Genomic DNA, 6425 nt, shown 5'->3' on the forward strand with positions numbered 1-6425 from the left:
AAAGTGTAAATATAAAGTTGTTGGTGTTGCCAGCAATCTTTTAGACACTATTATTATCAATACATATTTACTATATTGAGTGATTCAAACTTTAACTCTTCATTATTTCTTACCGTTTCAATTTTCAAATTAATTTGAAATCCTAGTGTATAGATTTAAAGTGTACATTAAACACAATCAACACTGTAGAGTTTTTGGAAAAATAAATGTATGCAGTGTGAGTGAAAATTAGTTTTACGTCTATATTGAATAAAATTTGAGTAATGAGTAATTTTTTATTTTTTTTTAAATAATTACAATATATATTTGCATGACAAAATAATTGATACGACAATAATGTAAAATTACTTTACACCGATAATAAAATCAATCAATTATATTATCTTATACTTTCCTCTCCTCTCAAATGAATCTAAGTTTTCTTTTTTCCTCTCCCAATAAAGGCAAGTGATTTATAATCATTTTTTTAATCTAGAATTACCCATCTAATTTTTTTTTAATCTTTTTTTGTTGTTGTGATTTTGTCTTTTGAGAGTGTTTTTTTTTTCGTCTTAGTGTGGTGTTTAATGGTTTTTCAATTTTTGTGCGATGCTCGTTTTAGTTCGGATTGATAGAGTAACTTTTATTTATTACAAATTTTAATCAATGATCTTGATGTCGTCAACATTATAGATCCAAATGCATAATATTTCAAACACTTGAATTTTGTCATATTAATTTGTAAACATATTATCTTTTTGCGCTATTAACTTAAGTAGTGTGCATTTGTTCACATATTAATAATCTTTAGTAAATTTGAATTTATATTATATTAATACACTTTATAATTTGAATCAATGAAATTTTTTTCTTTTAGTATAAAAAAAAGTTGTTTAATTTTAAGTATTTCTTACGCCAATAAAATTTAGTTTGTTTCATGCATGTGTCCAAAATTTTGACTAGCCTTTTGAGATAGAATGGCCACCCCTTTGAATTAACCATGAAGTGTTTTCCCTAATCTCATTCTATCAATTAGATGTATCAAAAGGGACTATCCGGACCACATCTAACTAGTTTAGGAGGAACCTATCTTGCCCCCCTCCACTTACAGTTTTCCCCCTCCACCTCCTAAAATATATATGTATATTAAATAAAATTAAAATACAAGTAAATTATTAATTTTTTAAAATAAAAAATATGAATGAGTGTGAAATTTCTGAAATGTAATTTTTTCAAAACTGTAGAAATTTTAAAACTTTGGATGAATTTGAAACTTACGAAACGTAATTTTATCAAAGTTTTAAAAAAATGGAAACTTCAAGAAACTTATAATGATATGGATGAATCTGAAATTTATGATATTATGTGTATTGTCTGCTCCAAGAAAAGTACAACATAATAACTTGACATATGCTAAAAGTATGGAAAGACAAAAAACTTATAAGACTCTTAATTTTTAAATTCTAATTTATACAATTTTAGGGTATTTTGTGTTAAATTGCTTAAGCATTTAACCCAATTTTATTTTATTATGTGAATTAAGTACCAAAAATATATTTTAGTAGAGTTAATAATATGTTTAATATATATATATATATATATTGAGACCCAATTAAAATTATTTGTCGAAGAATAATTTAATTATGTTACGAAGAATTTAATATCGGGCAAATTTTTTAAAAAAAAGTCACTTTTTGCTGAAAAATTCATCTGTCGATTGAGTTGCGACCTGAGTAGATATTTTAGTGGTGAACGTGATGGGCCACGAGGTTAAGTGGTGACCATGATGGGCCACGGGATGGTTCCATGAGTTGATTGGTCCATCTTATCCTTACAAGGATTTAACTGTCGAGTAGGTCTGTGATAGACTACACTATAGTAAATTGTGTTGATCTATGATGGGTGGCACCTCGGTAATTAGTATTGGCCTATGATACGCGGTACATTTATGATTTACGCCCCTCGATGAGGGTTTTGGAAATTCTGAAATCATGTGCATTGGAATATAAGCATTGCATTAGGGTGTTTGGCACGCGAATCATGTTTGTTATAATATGATATTTGTATATATAGACTCTGTTATTGACCAGAGTTCATTCTACCGACTGTTACCTTGACGACGAAAACGTCGTTAGACTTCCCTGACCAATATTCGTTGACTGCTTGGGTATACGACCTCGTCTCAAATAGGGCTACTTATATGGGGAGGGTAGTGAGGACAAGTAGGAGAGTTGAGGCAGTATATCTCGTGGAGCTCACTCGCGAGAGGATCGACTATCTGGTACCTTCAGGATTGGTGCTCGGGATGAGTGGAGCATGGGAAGATGCAGGGGATTCCTCAATTATAGTTAAGGTGGAGGCCGCCGTAGGAGCTGGAGATACAGTGGTTGGACCGGGGACTGGCGGAAAGGATAAGAGGCCGAAGCCGGTGGAAAGAGATATTGCAAGACTGTCTAGGCGGGTCGAGTCAGAGCATTTTCTGATGAATGATCCCTTACCGACTATCGCTAAAGTAGCGGACTGTTTTAAGATCCCAGCGCCACTGAAGCCACTTATCTCGTGGGTGGATCGAACTTCTGAGGAGACCGATCCTTCTATGAATGTTGATGAGGAGGAGGTTACTTCGAAGAGAGATATTGCGTCAGATGGAACTTGTGCAGGTGTCTGCTGAGAATACCTCAAAGGTATGAACGATGTCTGATAGGTCTCATAGCCCTAGTGTATTTTTCTATTTGTATACTTTGGATTATCGTCTCAAAAACTATTTTAATTGGTTTGTATATATGATGTAATTATTCAAGACTTTTGTCGTTTGTGTTACGACATGGTATTTTATTAATTTGTTTTTGAAAAAAAAAATGCACTCGTACTGTTAAAAATCAGGGTGTTACAGTGTACTTCAAATCTCAACTCAATTATTTTTTCTTGTTTTTTGTCAAACCGATAGGAATCAGTTCACCGTCTTAACGGTAAGGACAAATAGAATTGTTGTAACACCCCAATTTTTAACAGCGCGAGTGTTTTTTTTTTTCAAAACAATTTCATAAAAACAAAGAAATAAAGTAAGAAATACTCTTGGATAAATATTTAAGTTGTAACACAACGACAAAAGTCAACAACATTTACAAGCAGCGGAAATAGTTTGAAATAAAATACCAAAGTATTCAAAACATCAAAATACATCGGGGATATGAGGCCTATCAGACATAGCTTATATCCCTGGGGTATTCTCGGCAGACACCTGTACGAAAGCACTGCCCCAAGAATTTTAACTCCCCCACGTCACATCATAAAGTGGTACATGGACCCATCTAAGTAAAAGTCTTGCTGACAATATTGGTATAGGTACAGTCTTCCAACATACAGTAAATACATCCATAAAAGAAAGACCTCTAGTCCCTATACAACCGTCTAATATGATCATACTACAAAATCTATACAACTCGGGTGATCTCCACGCGCCCCGCAAGATCCTCCTAACACAGCTCCAGTCAGGTGTGTCCAACTATCTTCCCATATACAGGGTACTAACCGGTGGAAAGATCCTGGTTCTCATCTGAGGGCAAAGCCCAGATTTCCACAACAATTGTAAAGGGTCACCAACCGAAATTAACAATTAACATATAGCATTTAGATTTCAATGCATAAAATAACCTTTCAACTTAGTATGCACCTTGAAAGGGCTTCCATATGTTAAACATGCATAATCAAAGTTGAAAAATGAAGTTTTAAACAAAACTGCAATGTCGTATTCGAATACAGCATCTATGTATTCGAATACAAGGCTGTTTCAGAAGTCAGCAACAAAAACAGCATGTTTGTATTCGAATACAACCTTCTGTATTCGACTACGTATAAGTTAGTAACTAAAATAGGATGTATGTATTCGAATACAACCTTCTATATTCGAATACACATCAGAAAACAGCACACACAAAAAAACAGAAAACAGCAAAATTCAGCTTTTAAAAGGCTTTCGAAATCAATCAACACTTACACACAAATCCAAATAATCACACTTAGCAATTATAGCACAATCACAATGACAATTCGAGTTTCGAAAAGGTTTTGCAATCAATCACATTTATACACAAATCCAAAACATTCACACTTAGCAATTATAGCACAATCATAATGACAACTTGAGTTCAAACACTCAATCATAATCTTGAATCAAATATGACTCGCGTGTCAAGCACTCTAATGCAATGCGTATATGCCAAAATGCATGGACTCGGAATTCCAATCAAAACCCTCCTCGAAGGACCGTAAATCATAATTGTATCGCCTATCACGGGCCGAAGTACTAAATTACCGAGGTGCCACCTATCACGGGTCAGCACGATTTACTAAAAATGTAAATCGTAAATGTACCGCCTACCACAGGCCGAAGTACTATTTACCAATGTGCCACCTATCACGGGTCAGCACGATTTACCAAAAATGTGTAGTCTATCGCAGACCTTACACGGCGAGACAATCCCCGCAAGGATAAGATGAACCAACAAATCACATGGCATCATCTCGTGGCCCATCTGGTCACCACTATCACCATGGCCCATCTGATCACCATGTACAATGAAATGCATGAGCATACTCTGACTCTATCCACGACAATCATTAAGTAAATGCAGATATTAAAAGATTCCCCATTTTTAATACTCATTTAACTCTAACGATTTTCAAATTTCACACAAAGCATACTCAAACATTTATTTTCCACCACACACATCAAATTTAATCCACAATTTACATTAAATTCGATCAATTCAAAAACCAAAAAATCCATACCAAGTTCAATCATCAATCACCACAAATTTTCAAACATTAATCACCCATATTCAATCTCCAAAATTTTCAACCATAAATCACCACAACAACATTAATATATCAGAGTTCTCTCCACCGCTAACTCGGCGCCAACGGTCTCGATTCTTTTTCAAGACTCAAGGAGCTAACTACATAAACATAAACAGATATAATTGAAAACAATGATTTAAAACAACAATCCAAGGGATTCAACAATTATTGGGTTTAACTTATCATTAATCTCAAAGGAACATCCAGTTGTTAATTTAGTTCTTGATTTAGAATTCCACTTAAAAGCTTAAATGAAATTCATGTATTCGCTACTGAAAATGTATCTAAAAAAGGATTAACCAAGGCAAATGCATTAAGCATCCATTAAAATCAAGTTTAGTCATGAAAAACAAAATTCAATCAAGCTAAACATAACATCAAGCAGCTTGAGTGCAACATTTTCTTTCAATCTCTTCTTCATAAAAAAATTAATTGATGAAACCATCAACACATAAATTCAACATTCTAATCAATTTAAGCAACTAAAACAGAATCAAGAATCAAAAGGAGAAAAAAAAAGAACAATAAATAAAGAAATTAACATAAATTTCAACATCAATTCAAACTCATTTATTTGAAAACTCAAACACATCAAATTTATTTTCCACAAATCTACACCTCAAATACATCAAATTTCTATTCCACAAAATCACAAATGATTTCCTAAATGCAAACTAAAAGTTTGGAAGAAGCTCTTACCTTAACGATAGCTCTAACAAGCGATTACGGCACCGCGATTAATTCTAGTAAAATTTTAGTTCGCGTCGTTGCTTCCAAAGTTGGCTTACTAACATCGCAGCGTGGTAAGGAGCCACTTTTCCTTCTGTCACTTCTTGAATAGAAGCTCATAAGTTGAAGAAAAATGGAGGTTTGAGTTATGGCGGTTTTGAAATCAACAACACTGTTTTTCTCCGTTTTCGAATCTGGGAAGAAGAAAGAAGCTAGGAGGAAAACTACCGAGCAAATGGCTTTGCTGGATTACTTAGCAAGCTTTGAAATAGAGGAAAAAAAAGTTGAAGGTTGGAGGAAGAAGAAGTTTCTCACGCGAGGCAGCAGGGAGAGGAAGAAAATTCAGCTTTCCTTCGTTTTCTGTTTTCTTTCAATTTTCTTTCAATTTTCTTTTCTTTCTTTTTTCCTTCCTTTCCTTTTCTTTATATATATATATATATTAATTATAATTTAACAAATATCTAAAAATATTTAGATATTTATTAAAATTACCATTTCACCCATAACCTCTCAAACCATTTGATAAAAATATTCACTCTCATTGCAACTCAATTGACAGATGCAATTTTCAGCAACCCGATATATTTTTAACCAAACTGTCCGGTATTAAATTTTTCGTAACATAAATAAATTATTCTCCGACAAAAGATTCACCGTACTTAATCTAATTTATTATTCTCCGACATAAATTATAATTTAAAACTATGGGTCTTACAATTGTGAACTCGTACTTTTGAGGGATTTCATCAATCATCTTTATAGTTTCAAATACTTTTTAAGTAATATCCACCATATTGGTCTATTGTATAACTTACTGTCTTTTCTAATGTAGTCATTTCAACCCTTCCAGCTAAAAA

This window comes from Cicer arietinum, chromosome 1 (assembly GCF_000331145.2).
Source record: "Cicer arietinum cultivar CDC Frontier isolate Library 1 chromosome 1, Cicar.CDCFrontier_v2.0, whole genome shotgun sequence".
NCBI classification, from domain to species: domain Eukaryota; kingdom Viridiplantae; phylum Streptophyta; class Magnoliopsida; order Fabales; family Fabaceae; genus Cicer; species Cicer arietinum.